Here is a 7,356-nt window from a genome sequence, read left to right as displayed (position 1 = left end):
AAACATAGTTAGAGAGAGGAGGAGTACCCGAGGAGCGAGCAGCCTCAGCAGCAACCCTCGATCTGGTCATCGGCGGGGAGGGAGGACGGGGAGTGCTTGTAGTAGCCCGGTGAGATGGAGATCACTTCCTGCTCATTATTGTGGCAACTAGTGGAGTCGTCCCAAGGATGGATGTAGGAGCCTTTTCCACCTCACCTTCTTGTCCCTTAAGAGAGTTTGAATCCATTCGCACCAATGGGCATTCCTTGAATAAGTGTCCCACTTTGTGGCACCTGCGACATCTGAAGGGGACTCCCTCGTAATCCAGGATTTGTATCCTAGTGAAATTCTTCCATTACAGAGTGATTTTCTCCTCCAGTCCTTCTCTCGTATCAAGGTGTACCAGAATATGAGCCAGATATCTGTTTCTAGATTGTATATAGGTCCTATAGTAGTCCAAGTAGGTTCCCAGCACGTTCCCAATTCGGACAAACACATCTTCATACCAATATTGCAAGGGGAGTCCAGGTAGCCTAACCCATAGTGGTCTAGCCCCAATATGTTATCTTTCAGGATCGAAGAGTGGGCTCCAATGCTTCAGCATGACCGGGGCCATTTCGATGTGCCAGTATCGAGCAAGGGCCCAGTTGGTGTATTCCTCTTGTAGGAAATAGAGTGCAAACCAGCCGCGGGGCAGAGTCTGCACTTCAGGTAGGTCTTTGAAGATGTTGCCCCAAATCTCCTTGACCCATAGGTTGAGTCGTTCCGCGAAGTAGGCATGACCTCTAACCCTGCCCACCAGAACCTTGCCAACCGTATTTACTACCTCACCCATGTTAAAACCTTCTCCAAATTTGAGTGTGAGATCCTTCCCCAAGGCCTTCACTCACTTTACCTTTCTCTTACCAGATCTGGGCGTAGTGGGGTGGTCCTGTAGAGGATCTGTCGTGCCCTGGTGCTCCTGTTGGTGACTCTGCGCAGAGTGCCGAACCTTGATGACCGAGGTTTCGAAGCACCTAGATGGGAATGTCGTGGATGTAACAGCCGCAGAGGAGGAAGGGATGTCAGGCTTAGGGGTATGCTGCATGGGCACGGTGGGATGTTCTAGCCCAGTTGTGGATGCGATGTGTGGCGAGCATAAAAGGTCACCGGGAGGCGAGGGTTCGAAGGGCAAGGATGATGGAGAGAAAGCTGCGAGCAGGTGTAGGGTTGCTGATGAGAGTAGGCGGCAGTATAGCTTTGGAGAGCCGATGGAGAGGGTAGTGAAGGGGAGGTTGGATGTGTACGGCCCAAGTAAGGTAACCACGGGAGGCGGGACAGAGTGAAACGGAGCAGTCGAATCTCGGAGAGTGGTTTTAGCCAGTGTAGGGTTAGGGCTTCTAAAAATAGGGATATCGGGGTTAGGGTCAATGGAATAATCAACCTCCTCAATGTCCATTTCCTCCATGCTGCAGCAATATCGGGGGTAACAGGAAACGACGAGGTCAATAGAAGGCGCGGAGGGTAGCCAACAGGTAAAGTGGGGTGACAATGAGTTTGGGAGGGTAAAAACTACGATTAACCGTATCCACTATTCGGAATGGTTGCCATCGTCCTCTAATTGTAATGTTATTTTTATAATCCAATATTTTATGAACAAATTTTTTTAATTTTAATTATTTTTGTAGACCAATTAATTATATATTTTAATTTTATTATAAATATTTTGAAATTTTTATTTAATGATTACATGTTGTAAAATACATATTGAAAATTAATTGCAAAGATTATTAGACATTGTCTAGCTCTTGTATTATACGTATAGGTCACAACTTTCTGATTTCTACGCTTGATTATGACTAGAAACATATTTTTGTACAATTTAAATGTCTGTAAAATTGATTTTCTTTTGTAATGACTATTTTTTGGACATGTTATATATATATATATATATATATATATTAGGTAGGGACTATGTTGCTCGCAACCCTTGATTGAATAAGAATTTAGCTAGAATGAATATGTATGAACTATCTATGCAATAGAAAAATATTTATGGTAATTTTATAATTATAGTTCAACCATATTAAACTTTGTATTTTTACGAAAATATCTTTGCATTTTTTATTTAAAGTAAGTCATTTTGCATGTAATTTATTATATAAAATTTTGATATAAGTTCATCAATACATTATCTATAATTACGCCGTAAGGCGTTTCCCTTTGGGAAGAACTCCCTTATATGCCACCCTGTCCTATTTTGGACCATTGATCTGATGTGTTAGACGATTAAAAGAGTTTGTGCGGTTGGATCAAATCATGTGAAGATTGCATGTGTTTGTTGAACTTCATTTGCATGTGTTTGTTGAACTTCCAGATAGACGGTGATCACCTGTTTCATGGCGATGCTCTGTTTCTCTTTTCCACTTTCTCTGCTCTTCTTGTTTCTCTTCCTTTCCTCCTCCGCTCACACATTTCATGATGATCGACAATCCCTATTGGAGTTCAGGTCGCTCGTCACCCACAATCCCAATCAATCCATGGCTGATTGGAGTTTAGCCGTCCCCTTGTGCAATTGGAGTGCGGTTACCTGCACCCACCGCCATCCATTGGACAGAGTGACCACGCTCAACCTCACTGCCATGGGTCTGCAGGGCACCATTTCTCCTGCCGTCGGCAATTTGTCGTTTCTCCACTCCCTCGATCTTTCTAGAAATAAGCTTCACGGTCATATCCCACTTCAAATGGGGCGCCTCTTTCGGTTGAGAACACTCACGTTGTCTTTCAATCAGCTGGACGGAAGCATCCCCATGGAGTTGGGTTCTCTTACACGTCTACAATTCCTAAACTTAGCAGTAAACAGCCTCACAGGTACCATTCCCTCTTTCATAGGCAACTTTTCATCGTTGACTGTTTTGGCTTTAGGAAGAAATAGTCTCACCGGTGCCATTCCTCCACAACTGGGTTTGCTCACAGGTTTAGAAACACTTGAGCTATCAGAAAATGAATTGTCTGGGACCATTCCTACTTCTTTGTCAAATATCTCTACTCTGACCCAAGGGCCTATCTTATTTTGAGATCCCTACAGATTGCAGTAATCAATTTCCTGAAGATTTTTTATTTGGTTTGCTTCTTCAAATGATAGGGAGATATTAAAGAGGAGTTGGATTTTGAGATCCCTACAGATTACAGTAGTCAATTTCCTGAAGATTTTTTATTTGGTTTGCTTCTTCAAATGATAGGGAGATATTAAAGAGGAGTTGGATGTTGCCCTTATTGATTTCTGATTTTTATATGGGATAGGGTGGGTTCTGTGTCTACTACATCATTTTGAAGAAATGGAAGACATCTCGTGTCAGAAATCTACAACATTTTTCATTATATTAAAGAATATGGGATTTTCAGAGTTAGCACATCCATTTACACATCCTACATGTGCAACTTAATCTAGCCGTAAATGATTGGTTTTAGCCTTTAGGGAGTCACATTCTGATATAGAAATTTGTGTTGAAGGATGTAAAAGGACAACATTTTCTGAAATAAGATCATATCATTACACCACTCGTCTAGGACACAATAGGAACCTCTCTTTAGCCATTTCCATATTGAAATAGATAACACCATTCACCGTGACATATACAATAATCATTCTATTTATAGCAGACAGAAATAAAAAGGAGAAAAACAATGGATTTTAGAAGATGTTTGGATTGTATTGAAGATGACACAACATTGAATTAACAGTCAAGTTTTATAATAGAACTTTCAATAATCTTTATGGTCTCGAAAGCATGCTGACAGACTAACTTTTGGTGTGATACTGAAAGAGATTTTCCTTGTAATCTTGCCCTTAATTTTCTTCAAACCAATGGATTGACAGAGACTTGAAAGAACCGTAGTCCATAACAACTTAAACAAGTAATTACTGTTCATGCGGTCCTTTTTCGAGTGCCCAACATACCATAGTCCATGTAACTTACATCAATTACTTCAGTCAAACGTAACCATATATTGTGCATTTTAAACTTCCAAACATACGGAGGGTGCTCATTTGACAAGAGAATTGAAATCTGAATACTGAGAAAGATTGTTGTGTTTCTCTGCTTGGGAAATCAACTTGGGAAATCAAGAGTAATCACATAAGTTTTAGTGGATCCACCAAAGAAATTGTCACAGATCTTGAGTTGGGTTCCCATATTTGACAGAAGAAACAGAGGACCATAGGAGATCCAGACTTAGTATGATGATTTGGTGGTTTTCAGCATTTGGGTTTATACATTTGGCACAAAGATGAAATTGGCCCATAGGTTTTTCAGGAGCAGGAGATGGATCTGTCATTGAACTCAAAAAATGTTAATTTTCAGTCTACTATAGCTACATTATTGAGCTATAAAGTCCTTACATTTTGTAGTTGGGTGTTAATAATCATGAAGAGCAACAATTCAAGTCAATGGATCAGCAGTTCTTCAGGAAGAGCTGGAAGGATATTAGAGGATATGGTGGTATGCATGACTTGGGTTATCTTGCTACTTGATTGGATTCTGGACCTTCTTCACCACCTTCACCACCTGTGTCATCACATGTCAATGGATAGGTAGATAAAGAGCTGCACAGGGACTTAAAATGAGATGGTTTCTCTGGTGTATTCCTTCATTGTATGTTTGTGACCAATCTTATCCATTTCTCCATATGACTGAAGTCTTAAGTTTTCATAACGAGTGGTCATCAATGGGTTTTGGACTTGATGTGTTTTTAGTTGATATTCATGCAATTTCGATAAAATAGTCGCCCCAAATCCTTAAATGGTGGAAACCATCATTTTGTTTTCCTGAATCACAAACAGAAATATTGCATAAGAACACAGATGAAAAAGATTATTCTTATTCTATGTAGTTGTCATTGCCCATTCTCTTTACTAAAAAAATATCTCCATCTATAATGTGTGTTGCTTTCATTGGGAGGCTTCATGATTTTAGTTGCTAGATATTTACATCCTGGTTTTGGCAGTTTCTAGTGTGATGCCTTGGGGTATGAGGCTTCTGTTTATTTTCTCTGCTACAGTGACGCTGAGTGCCTCCTTTTCAGTGGCCAAATTCTCTGAGGATAAGGTTAATTAAGCAGGATAATAGGGTAAAGAAGTCCTCTCACTATGCCACCACCCTGGTTACACTCCCACTCTTAGGGACTTGTCTATTAGAAAGGTGAAACTGGATTTTGGAAATGTACATATCGTTGACTGAAGCTCAATATCATCAGTTTTTGGGGATGCTGGATTGAATTCATTATTTTTTCTTTCACTGTAATTCGTCACTACAGTTGGAAGATTGAATGACAAGAAGCAATGTGACAAAATGTTGTTCCTTGTTTTCTAGTCCTCCTTTCTGATGCAGGAGCATCACCCTAAGCAAATCATTTTGTTTAGCACCCAAGGGAGCCATGTAAATTCTAGAAAGGAGATTTAACTTTTGTGTAGAAATTGTAATGGGAATCTAGGTTGTTAGTCTAGCCATGTTGCTCATTGCAATATTGCCAATTAGTAGATGAGGTGTTAGATTGTTTTAGTGGCTGGCCAAGTGGGCCTTTGCCAATGTAACAAGAGTAGAGTTAGAAATCTAGTACTTTTAGTTTACTGGACAGATGTCCAATTTCTCTTTGATTGTAGAGATATTTTCCTGAAAAATACCATTTTATAGAAGTATTTGTAGAATAGGAAGGGAAGCTCCCAGCCTAGTACGAGAAAGGATTCGGACAAGAGTTCCATAAGACTCAATTGTATATATTTTCTGGTAAAGAATTAATACGACCTTTTTTGAATCTACTCTGTGTATCAAGCCTGCTAAGTTGCATGTGAAAAAACAATTGTTTAAGATCTTAAGCTGGAACTAATGTACAGACACTTGAGTGACAACTAGAAACATGGAATCTAGCTCAATATCCTTCTCTAGGATAGCATGAGGCAAAGGAATGTTTCAAGACATCTGGAAGTTGGAACCTTAGATTTTTATATCAGAAAGGTGACAAAGAAAAGGAAGAACCTTGATGAATATTAAACCTGCTAAGTTGTATATGAGAAAAACATCTGATTAAGATCTTAAAATGGAACTATTGCACTTGGGTGACAACTAAAAACATGGAATCTAGCCTTTGACAATTTTAAATTAGTCGTTATCAAAACAAGATGAAAGAATGTAGTAAATGATATTTATAGACAATATCCACACTAAAGAATAGTTAGACAGAAAATGAGATGCTAATATATATGTCACATAAAATGTGTAACAAAAATGAAGGTGGCATTGTTTATTTTGGGAAATGCTACTGTATTTACAAGCGTTTCAGGTATTTTTGTTCCAGGGCATGGAAGCAACCTTTAAGGAAAATCAAAGAGAAAGATGTAAAGATGGGATTATACAATGTGATACAAACCAAGTCATTTGTAGATAAATTGTAGAAGAGAAGATCTATGGTTTATATGTTAAGCTAAATGTGCAACTCTGAGTAGAAGCTATGGGTTCATACTATCACCTCAATGTACTATTATGGGTATTATTCTTCTCTTGAAATTGATGTAACTATTTTATCTCTATTTAATAATCCTCGTTGTTGTTAAGCTATGGAAATCTCTTTTGAAAAAGGGTTCAATAAGATGCTAGTGTTGTTCATGGGGCAACTCGGACTGTCAGAACTTAGACCTATGACAGCATGGAGAGGAAGAAATACTCAGAGAAAATGCAGGGTTAGATAGCCTGGAATAACATCAAGAGAAAACTATCAAGATTCAAAACTAGTTTAGATAGACGAAGAAGGACAATAGTTTCGGTGATGTATCTCAGGGTACATAAACCAGAATTACAGGAATTAACAACAGATGTGTCTGAGCAAGTTGAAAACTCTAGGAGATCGTTTGTCTGTAAAACAGAACACAAAATGAAGATGAAGAACAACATTGTGAATATTCTGAATCCTAAAATGACCATGGGGTGGATCTGGAGGAATTTCGTCCCATCCATATAATCAAGACTGTAGATAATAACCTTATCCAAACTCTCCATCGTTCTTGTACTGAAGCATGTTAAAGGACAGAAAACGGGAACTCATACAATTTACACAAATTTTGGGTCAATTAAATAGTCAGCACAAATGAATTCAAAACAAGAGGGCTCTGCTGATTCAGAGAATTCAAGATTAGCAGTTCAGTGAGGTTAAGAAGTGAATTTATACAATGTTCCTTGAGGTTGAAATAAAACGTGAATTCTGCTATGTGATGAACTAGGATTTGGTGCCTATTATATTGATGAAATTTTTGTGTTGAGGGTTACTTTTATTTCAGATCTTCTTTTTCCAGGTTTTTTATTAGGCAAAATGTTTGTTCTTTTAAAGTAGAAATATCATTATACT

Source organism: Pinus tabuliformis, chromosome 6 (assembly GCF_031772625.1).
Source record: "Pinus tabuliformis cultivar Carrire ecotype Pingquan chromosome 6, CPIR1, whole genome shotgun sequence".
Taxonomy (NCBI): domain Eukaryota; kingdom Viridiplantae; phylum Streptophyta; class Pinopsida; order Pinales; family Pinaceae; genus Pinus; species Pinus tabuliformis.
The sequence above is the reverse complement of the archived record's forward strand: the minus strand, read 5'-3'. Positions refer to the sequence as shown.